This window comes from Antedon mediterranea, chromosome 6 (assembly GCF_964355755.1).
Source record: "Antedon mediterranea chromosome 6, ecAntMedi1.1, whole genome shotgun sequence".
Classification (NCBI taxonomy): domain Eukaryota; kingdom Metazoa; phylum Echinodermata; class Crinoidea; order Comatulida; family Antedonidae; genus Antedon; species Antedon mediterranea.
Genome location: NC_092675.1, coordinates 28,065,549 through 28,087,164, shown reverse-complemented (window position 1 = coordinate 28,087,164; position 21,616 = coordinate 28,065,549). Strand labels below are relative to the sequence as shown.

Below are 21,616 nucleotides of genomic sequence, written 5' to 3'. Positions count from 1 at the left end.
GAATACTGTACCAAGTTTAAGTAAACAGGACGAACAGCTTTACGTCCCATCCAAAGTATGAAGCAATAAGAATGAAGTAGGTAAATCTTGCAAAAGGACACAGAAATAAGAATGAAGAAAAACCAAGACACCTAAGCAATGATGGTACAGCCAGGTCTCGAACCCATGCCTCTCACATGCTAGTCCAATATCCATTGCCATTACGCTTTATATGAATACACATTCATTCCTGTCAATCATTGTAAATAGGACCAACAGCTTTACATCCCCCATCCAAAGTAAAAAGCGATAAGATAAATCTTGCCAAAGGACACACAAGCAATGATGGCACAGACAGGTCTCGAACCCATGCCTCTCAATGCTAGTACAACACCCATTGCCATTACGCCATACTGCTTTATAATACACAATCATTCCTGTCAATCAATCAACAGTTTTATGACAGTCTTAAACAGACAACATGTATGTTCTTCTTCTATCATTCACTGCTGGAAACAACATGAATTGTAATTTGTACTAATGGCATACAATAGTCGCCAGACAATGACATTTTCAAGTGTTATTTAGATTAAAAACTCAAATCTTGTTGTCAAAATAGTCACTGGGTATAATAATCATGGGATTCATGCCAACATCCTCCTAATTTAAGTTAATCCATCAATGAAATAATTTTTACAGAAGACAGAGACTGCCGCCTGGGCCAAATACTGTATGACAAATTCACTATGAAAAGAACAATACATACATTTATTTTGTTATCTCTTTCACATGTCAAAAAATATGAACATTGAAATAAGCGAGAGGTCACAGAACATTTCATCATGCAGATTTTCAAAATACTGTCTGATTAAGATTCACTGATTTTAATGCTAAATTTTGGAGATGACAGTCTACTTTCAGACATTTGGCTGAACAGAGTTTTAGAATGTATTTTCTATATTGAGAAAGAATCTGGGGCTGTTTTCGTGGAAGCAGAAACAGGACAAATTTCAAATAACTAGTTAAGTGGAATTTAAGCAGATTTTGGGAGCACAAACTGGAGTGTCTGTAGGTTAGTTAGGTCTTGGCAACACTTGTGGCCGATTAGAATGAAAAATAGCTTAGATGTATGAAATTTATGTCAAACTTGAAGAGCAAATGTAAGAAATAATGAAGCAAAATCTTTTTATAGATATAAGAATAAAATAACAATTCATTCAATTTGTTATTCTGTTTAGTATGGATAAAACAAATACCACACAAGGCAATTTTAATTGATTGAAATCTCTAGGACGTCAAATTGGCTTTAAGAAATGAGGCTTCTGAACATAATTAATATTCATTTGTAGATTTCTTTTTTTTTCGTTGACTGAATCCCCGGATATCTCCAAGTTCACTCTTCCAGATCAGTGAAAGTTTGAACCCCCCAAAGGCAGTTCACCTATCCATGCTCATTAGACGTTCCTACACTGACAATCATTATCCTGCTAGTGGAACGATGTACTTAATTACTACAGACTAATTCCATAATTTCGACGTAAGGTTCCTATTCGCATCATTACGATATAAAGCTTCTGGGAGATGTACATACAGCCGACTCATACATACACACCTGGAAGAGTGACTTGATTATTTTTCGCCAACATGTTTTCTAATTGGACACATGTGGGTGTATTTTCAGTACCAACACCTATAAAAAATCAGTATTAATCGACGGAGCATGCAGTGCAAAAGGTGCCTACCAACTGTTCAAGACCCTGACCTGCACCAAACTTCGATTGACGGTGTGATTGTATGAGGCCAGCTGCGAAACCCACAATTCTGATTGAAACAAAAAAATCTGGTTAAAATGGATAATATGCCTACATTTACCAACTGTGGCAAATCCACTATTTTTAAATAAGGAAGGCCCAGGATTTTAAAATGGTGCTGAGTGCTAAACTTTATCCAAAGTCCTATTTTTTCCCCCTTGGATCTGCCTAATAACCCACTGCCTAATAACCCACGGTTTTTCCACTGTTTAGAAAAACCTGAAAGAATGGCGTTATAATAACAAAGGCAGTGTTACACAGCAATATACAATTAACAAAATCAAATTAAAAATAGATTTTCCATGTACTGACAAATACTGAGATGCAACAAGGTGGAAAAACATTCAAATGACCATATTAGGTAATGACTGACAATAAAACAGAATTATCTTATGTTTTCTTCTTAAATTCAATACTTTTGCATAGTAAAATCATCGCAACAATAGGAAGTATTCACAATTAGCAGTCACTTAAAACATCAAATTCAACTAAACTCATCATGCATCTGTTGAAAGATACCACGAAAAACAAGAAAATCAATTATTATTGATGTATAATCAACTACAAATGTAAAACATTTTGGGGTGCTTCCTTTCATTAGTCAGATAGCCGATTCGTTTCTAAGCCAATAGCTAGCTAGGTTCACATTCAGAATAACGTGATCTTCTATGTGAACCTTCAATCAAGAAGTAAATAAAATATAATTCTTATTTATTGTTTATATATTAGCTATTCCAATACCATGATCTTCTGAAAAATAACTTGATTAACTGTAGTTTAATGTTTCATTTGTTTATATTCATTAACAATAACAATATCCTGGTTTTATGTTGTGAAACCTCTAAGCGCTGAACATTATTACCCCAGTCATTTTTGCATTAAACACGTCTGGAAACATACGTCCATAATGCAGCTAGTAATCAGCTCAAAGTTGTGTCTTGATCTATAAACCGGGTACCCATTTATACACCTGGGTGGAGAGAGGCAAACGTAAGTATACAAGCAATGCGGCAGAGGTGGATTCGAACTGCGATCTTACGATCAGTAGTCCAGCGTACAACACACTGCGCCAAACACCATTCCAGCATGTTAACTTACAATACAATTACAAATAAAAATACAGGGCAGGGATAAAGCAATCATAATACAGTACATCTAGTGTAAAGAGCTAGCTATATAATATAGAATAAACTTTCTTCATCTTTGGTCCAGATTTCATGCAACAAGCCACATCAAATCTATCTTTACTTTACTTTACTTTATCGGACCAAACGTACAGTAGGTCACGCTATTTCATATTGAATGCATCTATTGCTACAAAATGTATTTTAATCTACATTTTACACATTAAATATTAAAACTGAAAAAATTCTGTCACAGTAACAATATCGTAACAAATGTTAAACATTTTGCGATGTTTCCTTTCATTAGCCGGCTTAGCGATGCGTTTAGATCTTAATGCTATAAAATGTCGGGAAATTCCGATAATGCTACGCTTATTGTAAACACATGTTGGATTATTGGCGTGTTGTTACAAAGCGTCTTGTTACACCGACGACGCTACATTGACGCAAGCCAGGCCGTGTTGCATTGATGTTGGAAAACTTCCTTCTACAAATCCTATTTCCTATATACAAGCTGCCAATATAAATTACAAACAAAATAAGAATTGTTATATTAACCAACAAGACATTCACCCCATCAACTACATGAATACATTAACATGTTAAGAATGCACATAATGTAATTAACTTTTTTTTAATCTAGCTGTAGTGGGTATCAGAATGTAGTGTACAGATACTTCTGAATAACAGTTTTAACTTAAACATGTTTTATAGAGAAATCTTATTTCTGAAAATAGGACCAGAATAAATGTTTGAAGACATAAAAAATAATAATTGAAATACTAGTAAACCTGTTGAAAGTTTTCAGCACAAAAAGTCCTATAAAAAACTGTGACATTTACAGAGTTTAGTGGAAAAGAAAAATGCATAGTGTGAAGTGATGTTTTCACCAAACTCATTTTTGTTCGCTTTGTTTAAAAAAAATAAGTATGAGGACGATTGAAGTAGGCCTATATTAATCGAAACGTCGAGAAACTCAACAGTTTTTATAAGAACTTTATACACGTGATGTACCACAAACTTTATGTCAATTCATATTGATTTTGCCATGCAAACCTTCAAGAAATATACAGTATTAAAAAATTAGTTTATATCAATTCAAGACAAAGACTAAACACATCCTAAATCTGAACAAGTGACAAAAGGTCCTCAGACTATACCCACAAAAGTATGCCTACCATTTCATCAATATTTTAGTTGTCTACATTGCTACATCAGGGCTTTTGTGAAAAATTGTATAGTACAGAGATGATCTCATCTTATAGTGAATTCCATTTCTCACAACAGGATTTGCAAATAACAGATTCATTATTTTAAATACAGGTATTAAGACTTTTATATATAAAATATATTTTAAGTAGGATTTTGCTATGTATTGACGATTTTTAGTGATATTGCAATTTATATTTTAATTTATTTTGACGTATTATATGCATTTAAAAATTTTATTCTAAATGTTTTTTATACAATCAGCGCAATAGGAGACCTACTAGATAGTGTTTAAGTTCGCTTTTTAGGAATCCTGTCTCTGCCTGGTTTTGTGTGATGGTTTTTTGTTCTTTGTCCATGTTTTTTTGTATTTTTATGGAGACAAAATAAATGAAATGAAATAACTGTTTTATTGTAAATTATATATTTATTATACCTTGAAGGCAGACATAAAAAATGAGAAAGTGCATATTATACTAGCACATACAAGAACATATGAAGACCTGAAGAACCTAACTAATTGTTACATCGTTTCACATGTTCAATGTTTATAAACTTGTGTTACCTTTGAAGTAATATTTTTCCAATAATACATTTTTTTTTTATAAAAGTTGCTAAGCTTGGGAGCCATCCAAGAATATAAATATAAACGACCTATCTATCTATTTCATGAGTCATGATGAAGTTTTCATTCTACACATAATTTTTTTGCATGTTTATTGCGAGAAAATATTCAGTAAGGTATAAATGCCAAAAATGATACCATTGAAAAAAAAAAAAGATTGTCAGTCAATATGATAGAGTACTGACTAGGCGAAAAGAAAAGAAAATGAGATGGAACAACTTCAAAATGGTTACAATATCTTTTCAAAATATATATTATTAGCATATTAATTAAAAATATCATAAAGAATCAAACAAATAGCAAGATTTTTTTAATTAATTGTATTTTTAAAGGCAATAAAAGAAATAATTTCATATAAAGATTAAATATGCTTGGGTTGATTTGCGCAACATGTGGGTACTAGAGGCAGATTGGTTCATGACTGAGTAGGGGTTCGGTTTTAAACTGGGGTATTCTGATTGGCTGATGTGATGCAGCCATCTTGGATGGTTCCTCTCTACGTTGGCTTTCGTTTTTAGCTTACTTGGGATGGAGTCTGCCCTCTAACTAATTACTTAAACCACTATGGTCATCACATGAAACAAAAAATATAAACAATCACGAAAATGCCTGATGATTTACAATACAAATAATACATTATACAAAAAAAATTACATTATAGACATAAGATGCTATAATATTATGTAGTAGGTTGAAGGGGTGGGGAGAAAGAGAAAGAAGGGGGGGGGGGGGTGGTGGAAGAAGTTTAATATTCATAGGATGCAGACACCAGGTTATATTTTGAAATTAATATTGGGATATTGGGTGTACTGTAAAAAAATTGACGAATCAACAGGAAAATAATTGGGAATGTTTTTTGAGCTGTTACACCACTAACAATTTCAACCCTTCCTCAGGTAGCCATCCGTTCTACAAATACATTTACAGAGTAAAAAGCTTGTCAAACAATTTGACAGATTGCCACTGAATACCATGTTTATTCGAATGTTGTTTTTTAATCTTTGGAGATTTTTCAGTATTTTCAGACATAAACTACATTACTGTCAATCAATTTATGTGTTTATGAAAAGCGCTTGAAAAGGAATGACAAGCATTTTGAAAGCAAGCATGATATTTTTTTAGGGTATATTTTCCCTGATTTCAAATCTCTCTATACCTACACATAAACTTGACATACAGCAATTTGTTGATTGTTTACATTATGGAATATAAATGACATTAATTGAACATGATCGTTCATAACAAAACAATTACAAAACTATTACACAAAATACGATGCAATGACATGATTTGATACATTTGAATGTGAATCAGGCATAATCTAATAACTCAGTTTCAACCGATGTATATTTTAAGTGTTTAATTTAAATTCAGCTGTTACGATAAAGTGCGTTCCATACCAATCAACGGTCGTTGAAATGTACATGTCAACGAGAAACTTGTCATGTCATGTTGGCGAAATTGGCATAGCAATATCATAACTGTCACAAACTGAGTGATTGACAAAAAAATATTGAGAATTTATATTATATAGCACAGAGATTTATTTAATAGCTATTGTGTTAGTGGTAAAAGAACCTGATTTCATGGATATGGTATTAAATTTGACAACTGTAAACATTTGTGGGTCTAGTAAAAACTACAAAAATCTCTTTAACTTACTGTACTATCGCGAAACTTACAAATTAGACAGTCAGGGGCGGATCCAGCATTAGAGATTAGGGGGACCCTAAATATACCATGATAAAAATGATCTGTCGGGTTTCAGAAAAATCAAATAGTCATTATTTTATTTTTAAAAGACATGGCTGTTAAATTTTAGGAGGCTGCGCCTGACACTTTTACAGTTTATTGTCACTTTCAAATTGTACAGACAATATCTCAATAGTTTAGTAACAATGCTGAAATGGAAACCGGAAAGAAATGATGAGAGATGAGAGTGAAACAATTTACCCCTAAGCATGAAAAAACATAAAGATGGAAATCAAAAGTTGTTTTGAAGAGAAAACTGACAAATATCATTATGAACCAATATGTTTCATAGTTGTAAATGGAAAATGGCGTAGATGGAACAAATATCAAAGGGCTGATTTCATTATATATTTTAAAGGAAACAAAACAAATAATTTATGGTTGGGTTGATTCACACATCATGTGAGTAATATATGGAGGAAGATTGGAGCATGATTGAGTAGTGGTATGGTTTGGTTCTTCTCCATGGTGGCTTGCTCATTGGGGAGGACAAATATCAAGAGCATGACAAATATCAAAAGGATGACGAATAAATACAAAATAATAAGGGTAGTACTCAAGTACATACCTGAACTTTTTTTATGATATTAGTTTTTTCATAATCTGGGTATTTCTCAGATTTGCAAGTGTCTTGTCAGTTGTTTCCGCTTAAATGATGACAAACAAATGCACACGAATCGAGCCTCACAAAATCAGCTCCATTAACAGTTAAAGAATGAAAATGTCTGTCAACCCAACAAGGACAGTAACACAATCCAACTGTTATGCCAATAAGTGTTTCGTCTTGACCGTACTAGAAATGAAAAAAATTGACGACGATTTGGTGTAATCACAAAGTATATGGGTATGTGCGTAAATATATACATGTTTAATATTCTATCATGTTTTTATTAGTATTTTTAATTTTTTAATATTGTACTTTTTATTCATAATGCTCTAGGCTGTTTAAATCAACAGTACACTACTCTATGAACAATTTCCCCGAGTTATAAGCTCTGTCTACACTATAAAAAAAATGTGATGTGCCCATATATGGACAAAATGATGTCATATCACTATCATATTTGGGCATATCACTACCATATTTGGGCACATCACACTTTTTTGTCAAACTAATTTGATGGTAGTGTAGACAGAGCTTAAAAAAGATTCTAATTGAAATCAAAAGAGGGATTTCCCCCCAAAACATTATTCTTTTGATCATGCAGTATATGTGTACTGCTGTATATTGCTTGTAAATAAACAAATCAACTTTTCATAATGAAAAGAAATGCAAAGTATGTATAATAAGAATAAATATAAACTGATACTATAAGACCAGAAAGTCTAGATAATGATTTATAAAAATTAATTATTTTATAAATGTAAAATCGGGGCACAGGACAGGTAATCCTACTTAGCATGTGTGATGTGGAGAGTCACCAGAAAGCATGGCATAACACATGGACAGCCCACCGAAGGCTAATCGAGGAAGTCATCGTGGCTTTAAGCACTTAAAAAATTGGTGTAGCTAATACGAATCTGCCATGTCATGCTGGCCCCTGGGAGAAGTTAATACTTCGGACACTCCTCCAATATTATGTTAATAATTTGACTGTCACCTGATGCTGTTTGACATGAGCCAAACTATGCATTTTAAATGAAAACAACATTTATATATTTATATATTTATTTTCAGTAACAACATATTAAATTGTTCACGTTAAAGGGATAGTCAATGTGTTTTTCTAATTCTCATGTATTCAAATATTTTGAGTATAATTTATAAACCGGTAAAAACTTTGTATAATATCAGAATATGCAATTTTTATATCTTTTTTCTGATTTATGCCTACTACTGTTGACCTAGTCTAGTCCCAGGGGAGGGTCTGGGTACAAATTTAGCTTAAATTCGAGAGTGGTATTATACTTGAGCATGGGATTGATACTTAATTCAGGTCTCTCATGGTTCTATTGATGATGGAGGGAAAGAGCACACGGGAAGAGAGAGACAAAAATGTACACTACACTTGTACAAAAATTGGGCAGAGTGGTCTCAATACAGAAGAACCAAAATGTAGATGTCAGTTACCCACATATATAATTTTGCATATGGCAATTTTCAATGTAAGTATTTCTATTTTTAATAAACACCCATGTGAAACCACTTAGCAGTTGAAAGTGTCATTTGAACAGAGCCAAATTCATGGAAATAAACCTGGTGAAATCATAAGTTGTTTTAATAGTCTAAATTTGCTGAATCATGTCAGTGTGTTGTAGTTGTTATTTTAACAATACTGTTTACTTTGTTATTCAATAGTTGACAGTATTGTATCAATTTCATGGTCAGTGATAATATTACACCTGAGATAATTGCGAGATTCTTGGTCTATTTATTTATTTATTATTTTTCAAACCAAAAACAGCAGCAGAAACAAATCTGTCAATAGTATATAATGTATATAATTATGGTATTACTATTACATATTTACATTGTTTTATGTTTTATTGTATGCTTTGAGTGCTGGTGTGGCACGCCTTATGGTGACAGTGGTCCTTTGACCTCTTTTGCCACTCCTTGGCACACTCAAAGTTTATGTATTGTTTTAATGTTGCTAAAATTAATAAAATAAAATAAAAATATATAAATAATGGCTTAATGCGTCCTCCTCACACAATTGTATTATAAATTTATGTTTCTGTTCATATTGTATTGTATTGTGTGAAACAATAAACTTGAACTTGAAGAATAATCATATAATAATAAATTTGGACTTTTAAGCGCATAATGCATAAAGCCTCTATTCGCTTTACATAAAAATAAAAGTAATCCATGAAATAAATAAAATAAAAAAGAGCAATTAGTGACAGGCCATAAAAATGGATCTCAACTGAATTGATATGGTTTAAGACAACATTACACAATATCAAAATTTTTTTAGAACATTGTCTATACAAAATGGAAAGCAAAGATCATTGTTTCTTAAATTATGAGCAGGAAGACTAAAATAAGAAATTAAAAAATTAAATTACAATAAAAAATAGAATACACACATTTATATTATTGATGAAATTAAAAAATTATGTATATATTATGTGCTAGGTAAATGCTGTGGTGCAATATAAGAATTTTATTGGATTGGTTCATAAAAAAACAAACAAAAACAGATTAAAAGTATTATGTTTAGCGCTCCGCTCCCCGCTTAAATCATTCTGGATCTGCCCCTGAGTAGTAAACATTGTATGCAACTTTATAGAGGGCACACTTTACTATGGTTTTTCTGTGTCATATTAACTTTTGGTAAATACTCAATGGGGTTTGAGTATTAACCAAAATAAAAAGAAGATGAGATAGGATGACATGGTCAGTTAAGCCTGAAGATCAGAATGGAAAAAAAATGCAAGTCAAGAAGCTACAGCAACACTACATGTTATATAACTTCTTATTAAAAGGAAAAATTGTCATTAGACATGATAATTTAATTAAATGAAAACAAAAAAGGACAAATCCCTACTGTAAGTATGGAAAAGAAGAAACACAGAACAATAATATATTTAGTTGAATTTAATCTAATCAAACATTTTCTTCCAACCAGCCTTCAGATGGAATGTAATATCAATCAATCAAGTGTTTATTTAATGTATAGGTACAAGTATATAGGTAGAGTACACATTTTAATGTAAATATAATACTGTAAGTATTACATTGATGAAGGGCTAGTGTTGCCCGAAAGCTCTGCTAACTTTTCTGGCTGTTTTACTTCTCGTTTTGATTTAGCTTTTCGCTTTTATTTTTGTATCTCCATTGAGATCCAGCCACTGATACCCACAGCATTGTCATTTTTTCAGTAATTTGCCTTTGGATTTATAATACTGTAAGTATAAACAACAATCTTTTTTTTTTATCAAAGTGTTATTCAATCTGTATTAAGCTTTTGTTGTGTTACTTGGGTATATGGTCTAACAAAGACAAATTTAGTAAGTTAAACAGAATAGTTAAGAATGCAAGCAAAATTACTGGTGTCGAGATTAAAGATATCACACAAATGAGTAATGATGAAATGATATCTAAATTAAATAGTATTTTAGTGGATGGATATCATATTCTCAACAATAAGTTAGTAGTTACCAGATCTGGAAGATTAACAACAATTCCAGTTAAAACAAAGACATAAATATATATTCTTACCTAGTGCTATTAGACTACACAACAATGAGTTCCAAAGATAAGTCATGAGGTCTGTTGTATTTTGATCAGTTGTTAAGTTCCATGTTGATCATGAATGTATATATATATATATATATGTGTTTTGTTTTGTTTGTGTTTTTCATCCAAGAAACAACAATAACAATATTATTGTACCATATGGACTTAATAAATTGAATCTGAATCAAATCATTCAAAACTTAAACGTTCAAACTTTATATTTACTTTTGTTTAACAGATATTTACTTTTGTTTAACAGATATTTACTTTTGTTTAACAGATTGCTAGTTTCAGCAGCATCAATGGTTTCGCTTTAAATGTTACAGACTTACATAAGTGTTAATACCAATTAATTCAATAAACTATTTACTTTATCTGTCTTAAGGATTTAAATAGGAACTTCACACCTTTTTAAGTTAACTGTTTCCTTTATTGATTCCACTTTCATTTCTGTGGTATAAAAACCTTTAACATAGACAGCTGCTAACTGCAACAGAGGTTTCTCCAATATTTCACGACAGTGGTGCGTAGTGCAGGAACATAAAATCTACACCTCGTAATTGGAACTCCCCACTGGGAGATGACCTAAACATTATTAATTTTTTTCGTCTATTTTTCCCAACACTTCTGTGACATAGGCATTTTACTGCGATTCCCATGGGTTGAAAAGTGTTGTATTTGTAAGCCAAGGGTCAGTTTTACACTGATTATTTGTAATGAGGTAAACAGCGAAAATTACTTTGTAATTTCTCGTGGGGTCAATTAAATCTGAATCATAGTTCATATGTATAATTTATAGAAAATTTACTCGGTACACATCACGCAGACATGGCGATAAACTTGCTAACTAATATTCAACAAGAAAATTACTGTTAAAAACTTTAAAACAAATTTTTTTCAGATTTGTTACAATTGCAATAGTGAAAAATTGCAAACTATAGTTTTTTGAGAAAAAGATGACCACTATAAGCGTTAGAACTTTTAAGATTGTTTACCTCTGATCAACTTTACACCAACATTTGAAATTGAATTAACTACAAATGGAAATAAAATCACTAATTATTACAATGTCATTTCCATTTGGTACCCTGTAGCAAAGTGGTTCGGATATTTGTAAAATAGATTACAAAAGCTACCTTTTATTGAATTTCCCCCAAAAAATCCTATAAACATTAATTACATTAATTAATAAATAGACAAAGGATGTTGGCCTACCTAATTGTTGGAATATAAAAGGCTGGATGTAATATTGGGAAAGAATTTATCTTTCTGTAGAATTAATTTATCAAAATTTGGTTACTTGCTAGTTTCTTTGTGCCAGTTACTTGTTACAATTAAAAAAAGTAACTTGAATATCTAATGTATAAAGTTAAAACAATAACAAAGGATTTTAAAAAAGTTAATTCTTGTTGATATGAGCACCGGAACTGTCAACATTGCTTTTCATACAAAGTGAGTTGAAAAACTTTAAGGTACAATAAAATACTCAAATCAAGTACTGTATAGACAAAGTCAAAATATGTACACAAGTATACCCAGGAATACCCAATTGTTTTACAGACAGTATTTAACCAGATTACATAACAGAATTTATTTTACTGTGAAGTTTAGTACGTTTTGCCAGTAGCTAGAGTTACAAGGGTTAATCACCCTTTGGGACTTTACAATATAGCTAATACACAGATATGCAGTATCACTGTTTGACGCACCTTCTGAATTACCTGGATTACCGATATATCACAAACGCAACACGGTTAACAGCGCGTCTGTTGCAGTACGTTATAGCGCACAGACGGAAATTAGAACAATGTGTCTGAAATGTACGTGTTCTTAGTCTCCTACGACGCTAAACCTGACCCAAGTATAAATTTTTTGCAATACTCTGGGGTCGGGAAATCAATCGCGAGAGCTAAACTCAGGATTGGAATCACAGGAGGAATACTAGTCTGACACGGTTGTTTTCTTTACAGAGTAATTCTGCAATGTAAAAGTCCCGCAAGGCAGGAAATCCACTACGAATTACAACATGTCACTCTTAATTAGAAAGATTGCAAACAAATAGTGGTTGGTTTGTAGGTATCGGCCGAATGATTCAGTGTATGTTGTGTATCCTGGTGAAAAACTGACAATTTCATTAAGCATAAAGATGTTTCTTTTCCTAGTCTGAAGAAATAACTTTCACTTCATCACAGATAATCTTATAAATGTCAAAGGAAATGTTGTCTAATGAAACACTTCTGTTTTGAAAGTACACAGTCTAATTGCCTTTGTAAACTTTAAATATTCCTTTTTTTTTTCGTTTGGCCATTTGGTTGGACGATCCAAATTGAAAGTACATTTGCATACTAATTTTGTATATCATTTTACACCTATAAAAAAGTAACAGAAAAACATAGACACAATGTACTAATTCTCCCTGTTTTTGAAGTTCATTTCCAAAATAAAGTTTTTGAATTGCCTACAGTATGGTGTGACCATATTATTATAGCATCGGAAAAACTCAACCAGCCTAGATGAATGGTTCACTTTTAAGATAATTTACTGTATCTGCTGGAATCAACTAACTTTTATAGTATGCTACATTATGTATGCTATATGGAGTTGGATAGCAAGTGGTTAGGACACTTGACTGTCATACAGATAGACCCGGGTTCAATTCCCGACAACTCCCAGTCCACTCAACTGTAAAATGAGTACCTGGTTGAAAATACTAGGGAGAAAAAAGGCGGCGTGGAAAGGAACTGGCCACCCTACCACATAATGCCGAGGCTTAGTACAATGAGCTCCTAACAGCTCATTCCCCTACGTTCAGAGAACACGGGACTCACCTTTACCTTTTAGAGTATGGTGTGACCATATTATTATAGCATCGGAAAAACTCAACCAGCCTAGATGAATGGTTCACTTTTAAGATAATTTACTGTATTTGCTGGAATCAACTAACTTTTATAGTATGCTACATTATGTTAGTTAATACCTCATGACAAAATATATAATTTTAGTGGTATTATTTTATTTTAATATTTCATGTAAATAGTTATATTTTAACATTGCCTGTATGCGTTTTATGTGTTGTGTGTTAACAGTACCGTTATGTTCTCTTCTTTTTTATTTTTTGGGGGTCATTGTGAAACAAGTTTAACTTCTTTGATCCCTAAAATGGTCTTATATAAATTGTTGATTATTGTATATTGTTATAATATTGTTTGTAAATGAAAAAAAATGACCATTTTGAAATAAATGTTTATTGAACTAGTGTAAACAAAAATAAAGTAGTATATTTTGTTGGTTGGTGCAAATCTTCCTACAGTCAGTTCCAAGCTAAGTTCTTCTTTTTTGGGCCAACATTATATTATCATTGCAATATAGTATTGTACAATAATAAATATTTTTATTCTTAAAGTCTTACAGAAAATCTCTTTTGTGAAAAAAGGTAATTGATAAGTAATTATACCTAATCAATAGAATTATAAATATTACCTATTTCCCAATTATCTCTGATTGCTAAATCTCTAATGGAGTATCACTTTCTTATGTTCACTTTAGGAATACTTTTACAAAAAGAAAGTGTTTCTATTCCTGAAATATCAATGAGGGAATTCTTTTAATTTGCCAAGGATTGGCTACTGTTCCGTTCTTAAACCGATTTAATCTTAGACCAAAAATCTTTCATAAAAATAGCAAAAAGTCTATTTCTATGATTAAAATAAAATTTTAATTTATTGTTTTATTTTGATATAATTGGAGAGTATAGTCAAATAAAGTTCTAAAATGAATAACAATAGGAGAGAATACACAAATAAAATATAATTGTTAGGTATCACAAATTTGACTAAGAGTATAGTACACCAAAAGGTTGAAATATGCTTGCTTTCTTGTTTTTATATACAGTATATTTATTTATTTTGACAAGTGCTGTCATTGGATGCTCTACAAAAACCAAGTATTATATTAACATTACTAGTAGAATTTTGTCATGAGAAAAAATATTGACCTCTGGCAGGATTTGAACTCAGAATTCTAGAGAATATATATATTTATAAGCATATAGTAGATGAACTATCTTGTCATGTGATGAATGAGTAAATTATTCCTTCTTGACACTTTTTTTTCATCATAAAAGCACCTTGTCATTCATAATGACAGATTCATTTTACTAAATTACAGTTTTATTTTAATAGCTCTAATGACGGACAGACAGACATTACGGTGCTGAAAAACATCCCTGAACAGTAACCCAAATTTGAGGACATAATGGTGGCAACACCCCCTACAGAGGTGAAGAAATACACATGTGTCAGAAGATGACTCGTTTCTTGGTTCATCTCTACGTGATGTACACCTCGAAGAACTCGCAGGAAACTGAGTCAGGTCGCCTCCCTTCCAACAGGCATGCATTGTTAAAGCAAGGGTGAAGCAAAAGGGGAAAAAACTGTCACAAAAAAATTGAGTTTCATCGTTTTTTGTTCGCAAATAATAAGCAAGGTCAAAAGCAAGGTGCATTGTCATGCCGTATTTAACAACTTTGCTAATGACTTTATCAGAGAAGATTACAAGTAATTAAGGCATAGGATTTATGTTAATTTCCCGTGCTAAACCGGGTACAAATCTAGACTCGAGTCAGTGTTACTCGATAAAACTAGCAAATTATGGATTTTATTTTGTGATAATTTTATTTTCAACTTTTTGTGTGATAAGGAGGATGCCTTTTTAAACAAATGCAGGTGATGTGTACGTAGTGTGAGGTCTTTTGTGATTTCACACCCAATGACAATGCAAGTGTACAGTTTCTAAACAGATGTTTTGACTTGATACGGTGTCAGTTGTTAATTGGCCTTAATGTTATTGCTCTCTGTTAATTTTTCACTGAAACTTTTGTTACAAAATATCATGAACAAAAGTAAAAGATACGTGACTATATAAAAAATGGAAATGGCGTAATCAAAAGGATATATGACTGGAAAGAAAGATTCTGGTTGTTTTGATGAAAAACAGACACAATGCTTACAAGCTCAAAACAAATAATACATGTCTGTTAAGTAAACAAAACATTTGTTACAGAAATATTGTACCAAAGAAAAATAAGGAAAACCCTCTGTTAGGAACAATGTAAGAAACTCTCTAGCTTAGGACAAAAATAAGACCCAAACAAAATAGTAATGTAACATTGTTGAACCCTTCTTAGGTCACCCATTCTACATAGTACCATTTTGCAGCAACACAATGTAGCATATTCTCCACTGTGTACATCAGGGATGTAGCTAGATAAATATATCATTTAATGTGAACAAGTTAAGGGTAGGTAGGTAGGGAAAAGAAAACAACAATACTTCAGGTTTTAAATACACAGATGTTTCTTGGTTGGGTGCTATGTTAAAATTATAAATACTAGATGGCACGCTCGCTTCGCTCGCGTACCATCTAGGTCGTGCCCACAGATGGTTCTCGAATACACAGTATTTCCAGCGAGAAAAAAATGGAGATTTCAAACAGTGTACGTACCGCAGGACTATAATACATATTGTCGTTTACAGAAGCGAATAAATATACACAATGATTTATGTAGTCAACCAAAATTAGCACCCTGGGAATTACTTCCGAGAGAGAAACAAAATGAGTCAAATTTTTTTATTTGGACTCATTTAAACAAACCCAATTTGTGTTTTGTATATAACATTAAGGGTTGAGGGATGGGGGAAGAAGATAGGTACAAAGAGGAAACATTTTAAAATATATTCTTATCCACTCAGTAACGAAATATTGTTTTTAATGTTTTATAGGCCTATAAATAATATACCACTAAATACAGTAAAACATTTACGATTTAATACGGTACTTTGTTAAAACTCTCACTGTCATAGTCGATTGAAATAGTAAAGTACATGTAACGATACACCACTACGACGTTTATATATTTTTAAATTATTAATTAATACAAACATTGAGAAGCAACTGTCAGTAATAACGTTTATTTATTTGTATATTATATGTTTATAATCTAACAGTAGGGCCTACCCACACTCACAGTAATAAAGTTTATTTGTATATATTTTTATATTACATCTACAACAGTACCAACACTCACAGTAAGAAATTTGCGATTCAAATTGCCATCAAAAGTTGTTAATACCTTAACAGTATTGTACAGCATTGCAATACTATTTATGTTTATTCTCCAAGGGGGCCCATAAATCTAAATCTATACCTCTATGGTTAAACCAAATAATTTGGAATGTTTATTTGTATATTATATGTTTATAATCTAACAGTAGGGCCTACCCACACTAACAGTAATAAAGTTTATTTGTATATATTTTTATATTACATCTAACAGTACCAACACTCACAGTAAGAAATTTGCGATTCAAATTGCGATCAAAAGTGGTTAATACCTTAACAGTATTGTACAGCATTGCAATACTATTTATGTTTATTCTCCAAGGGGGCCCATAAATCTAAATCTATACCTCTATGGTTAAACCAAATAATTTGGAATGTTCCATTCATCACAAATCAATGCATTTGCATAAACGTATATTAAATCTATCAAAATAGTATTTTTTTAAGAAAATCGGCCTGTCTTCAACATTATGATACTGTACTCGAACTGTTCAACCGGTTTTCAGCTATTAAAAACAATTATCGTAGGAGGAGATAGGAAAATGCGAAGCCTCTTCGCATTTTTGTGGCGGGTATTTTTCAAGATGGACATCCATTAGACAGTGTATACCACGATCGGAAAACACCCCTATTTGGGGCAAATCGTTGAACCTAAATTCGTTTTAATCGTCAATAACTAATTATCTAACTTAATTTAATTAGTAAACAGGGTTACATCAGGTGGTTAAAATCAGTACCGAAAGTGCGAACCAACTTTATATACCATCGAGTAAAAATTCTAGAAGTAAGGCGCGATTTACCGAATTTTGCCCTTACGTAAATTTATATATAGAAGCATTAGGGAAGGTGCAAAACTTTGCATGTTTCTTCCCCATTTGAATAAAATTCATGGTATTTTTATAATAATTTAGACCACACAAAAACACCAACATATTGCTCTGGCATAACACAGTTTTGAAAGATGTTCAAGTGAATAAAATATTTCATACAGATAAAACATTTTATTCCTTTATAGTTACACATCATACACAAATTCATCATTGCAAAAACTGCTGATTGTGCACTTGTAAAATTATAGAGGGCATGCTTTAACATGTAAGTCAATCTAATCACGATTACATGCACAAGTTATTTTTACTGGAGAATTATGTTGAGCATAATTTGTCTCGACATTCAAATTGGATAATTAAAAGCTATTTACTGATAAATAAAATGTATTTTTAATTTTCCATGAAAACATCAGTGTTAGTAAAGCTCTGTCTACACTATCAAACTAGTTTGACAAGTGTGATGTGCACAAATATGGTAGTGATACTGTATGCCCAAATATGGTAGTCATATGACATTATTATGTCCATATATAGGCACATCACATTTTTCTGTCACATAAGGTTTGATGGTGTAGACAGAACTTATGGTGTTTCCAAAAATAAAAGGGAAATAAAGGGAATGAATGAATGAATGCAAAGACTGGAGCTTTATCATATAATTTTAGATTTCTTTAAATTTACTTTCATTGTATTTTGTAAACACACCTCATATTTTAATTTTACCAACTATAAAGACAATCTTCTGGACATGAACCACAAACCAAGACAATACGAGCAAACATCCCAATAAACCACAATCTGCGTTTTTTACACTAGGCGATTATATCAAACACTTCGTATAATGTGTCACCGTGATATTGACAATGACAAGTGCTTAGTAATCGCTAATTTAATACCTTCAATAAATAATTGAATTAACTGGCCGGACAAATTGTTGATATTTATGTAAACTGTCATGTCGAAACGCTTGGACGTTTCCTTGGTAGTAAACTAATCGGATGAATAACGTTTCAAAAGAAACTCCCCAAATATATGTAAAGATTATTGAGCTGGGGACTTTATGTTAAATATTTTTTTTCTGTTTAGCAAAGGATTATCTGAAACTTACAGATGTATTGTTACCCAAAAGCATGAAAAATGAAGATTAATAAAATCTGACTTTAAATAGGCCAATTTGCAGTTTTAATAAACTTATAAAAAGACAAATGAAACGTTTAATTTTAACGAAAAACCATTGTCTGACAACAATTTAAGCATTTTTGGCACTTAAATTACATTTTTTAGGTAAATACATTTTTTTTTCGCTCCAGTTTTTGGTCAAAGTGAAGAACTGTTATCTGACATTAAAATGGCATATTAAAAAAAATGTTTAGGGGACGACACATCTTTAATGAGTGATAGCGTAAACATTAATGCTATTTTATAAGAAAACAAAAATGTTAACAAATGTTCTCAAATGTGGATCTTGTGTTTTTACATTTCCTCCCACTAGCAAATTTTGACTACAACAATGCAACATTGTAGCCTTGAAAGAGACTGTTGCAATCGACACAAGAAGTTGGTTTGCCTCACTGTTGTGCCGACACAAGACTTATGAGGATAACTGACTGACTGACATTTATTGCGTCTACCTCCTTGCGCTACAAGCTATTGGGAACCAAGCTTAGTATGAACAGACAGTTATTTTCAATAAAAAAGTAATTGTAGTATACAAGGTACCTTTTAAGTAGAAATGACCAAGTGACAAAGCATCCATTCACAAATTCTGATGTAGCATTTGTACTGTAATGATATAGAAAAAAAAACAGAAAATATTTAATTGTTAAATCATCTAATATTACTAATTGTAGATTTGCCACTTCAGACAACTCTATGATTTAAACTTAAAACTGAAGGTTCATGTGCACTTTAAAGAATAAAGTTCATGAGGACCGACAAACCTTTTCCACTTTTGGATATGATTCTGAATTTACAGGAAAATTCATGGATGCAGATGATATACACTATACTATATATACAAAGTTCCCACTTACATTAATTAATTTACCATATAAAATAAACGCTTTAGTCTTCAGTTATTCTGCGTTGCCACTATTTTGTGAATAGACGTTTGTTTTTCCTGAAATTTCAATCAATTGCTTCTAAAAAAACGAACGAAAACATAATAACTTTATTTATTACAAACATATTACGCCTATAATCAGTTTACATACAATAACCTTCAAAACAAATTACATAAACCATTTGCCTTTAAGGTGTGCAAATGACAAGAGAATATAATTACATTTCTGTCATGTAATTTCCTTTTTGAATAATTGTACCGGAATTAATATACGCAATTTACATTTGATTCTTTGAATCAAACATGAAATTAAAAAAAGACGAATTGTTGAACGCATCCTACTGGGATATTATGCGACAAAGGATAATGACTTTTGTTAATTTCGAAGGTTAATTACCCATAAATTAAGATGACTATTTTTCAATTATTTTTAAAAAAACAAGAGTCAAGGATAATGTAGAAGTGCAAGGCTATTAAACAATTTATAAACTTTTATTTGTTTTTAGATTTAGGCAAGTTTATAAATTGCATTTTCTACACAACACTGGCAACCAAGATGCCCTCGGCAATATCTAAATAATTCACCTAATATACTAATTATTTTAGCCTAATGATGAGATGAAAAAAAACCACAGTAAATAACTTACGGTACCATATTTGGTATTGATATCTATCAGCAATGCGGTACTTGAAAAAAACAACACAGTTGCCAAGATCTTCTTAATAAAAGAAATTTGTAGTTATTATGACAGGAATGAATAATTAAATATATTACAAAAACAAATTTGAAGATATAATCTGAAGATAAACCAGTACAGCATCTAAAGGATTCTTTGTACATGGTTTAATTATTGTATATACCCATCATACCCATTTTACCTTTCAGATACAGATTTTTAAACAAGCGAGTGGCACTTTATTCAGTGGTTATTCTTTCAAATTTAAATTTAAGTTCCATGCACAAAAATTGGATGAGACTTGTTTGGTCGAAAAGCAATTATACTGTGGAATTTACTGGAGGATGTAGTTAGTATCTTCAAGATCAACTAATCAAGGCATTGTCCAACCACCCTCTTAAAAATTTGCGCCGTACTCAGGATTTGATGAATTATTTTTCAATATTTTTTGACTCCGGATTCAAAAAATGCTAAGCTCCGAAAACAAGTAAATAAAGTATATACTATAATGATTTTGCTTTATACAGCAGACCAGTACAGTAGGTACACAAAATGTCATGCTATGGAAGACATCTTGCAGAGATGACTGGAGGAAGGTTTTGCACCATACAATTACAAATGCAATAACAAAACAGTGTCATAAATGTTTGTTATACTTTTTAGCGTAATAATATTATCATTTAATATTCGTAAACTGTCAATTTGACAGGTTGAAATAGTTTTTGAAGTTTGCTTGAATGTTAAATGTTAGGCCTTGGCCAGCCACCTGCAGTTACTCAGTTCAAATATACCGCCGTCTAAAATGACTCAATAAATATTTTGTTGCCATGCAAAACAGAAATAGGCCTGGGCTAGCCTAATCTAGAGGCCTAGGCTTACTACTTCTACTAGCTAGTAGGATAGTAGAGTAGGCCTAACTAAAGTAGGCTAGGCTACCCTAGGCTAGACTAGATAAAGAGAGCCCTAACTAGCCTAGGCCTATATAGCCTGGCCTAGCGGCCCTAGCTAGCCTAGCCTGGCCTAGCTTATCAATCACGTCACAACTTAAACTAGGCCTATCTAAAACTTACTTACAACATAATCTTAACACTGTATTATATGCATAATAATTTATAAATATGCCAAAGTTTATAGTTATTTTATTTAAAAGAAAAGATGATTTATTACGAGAGTGATTTGGAACTTAGCGCCGCAGATAAAGTTTGTCCTAAAATAAAGTCCCTGTCTACTGCCCTCACAAA

At 31.8% G+C, this 21,616-nt stretch overlaps 1 long non-coding RNA gene across 1 annotated transcript; it reads right to left on the bottom strand.

Moving 5' to 3' along the window:
- Positions 1-7,074: 7,074 nt before the first annotated feature.
- LOC140052238 (uncharacterized) lies at positions 7,075-19,711 on the bottom strand. The gene is made up of 3 exons (XR_011845603.1): positions 19,670-19,711; positions 19,356-19,418; positions 7,075-7,293 (listed from the first exon to the last, which is right to left on the bottom strand). It is a non-coding gene; the product is annotated as an uncharacterized lncRNA (long non-coding RNA).
- Between the last annotated feature and the right edge of the window lie 1,905 nt (positions 19,712-21,616).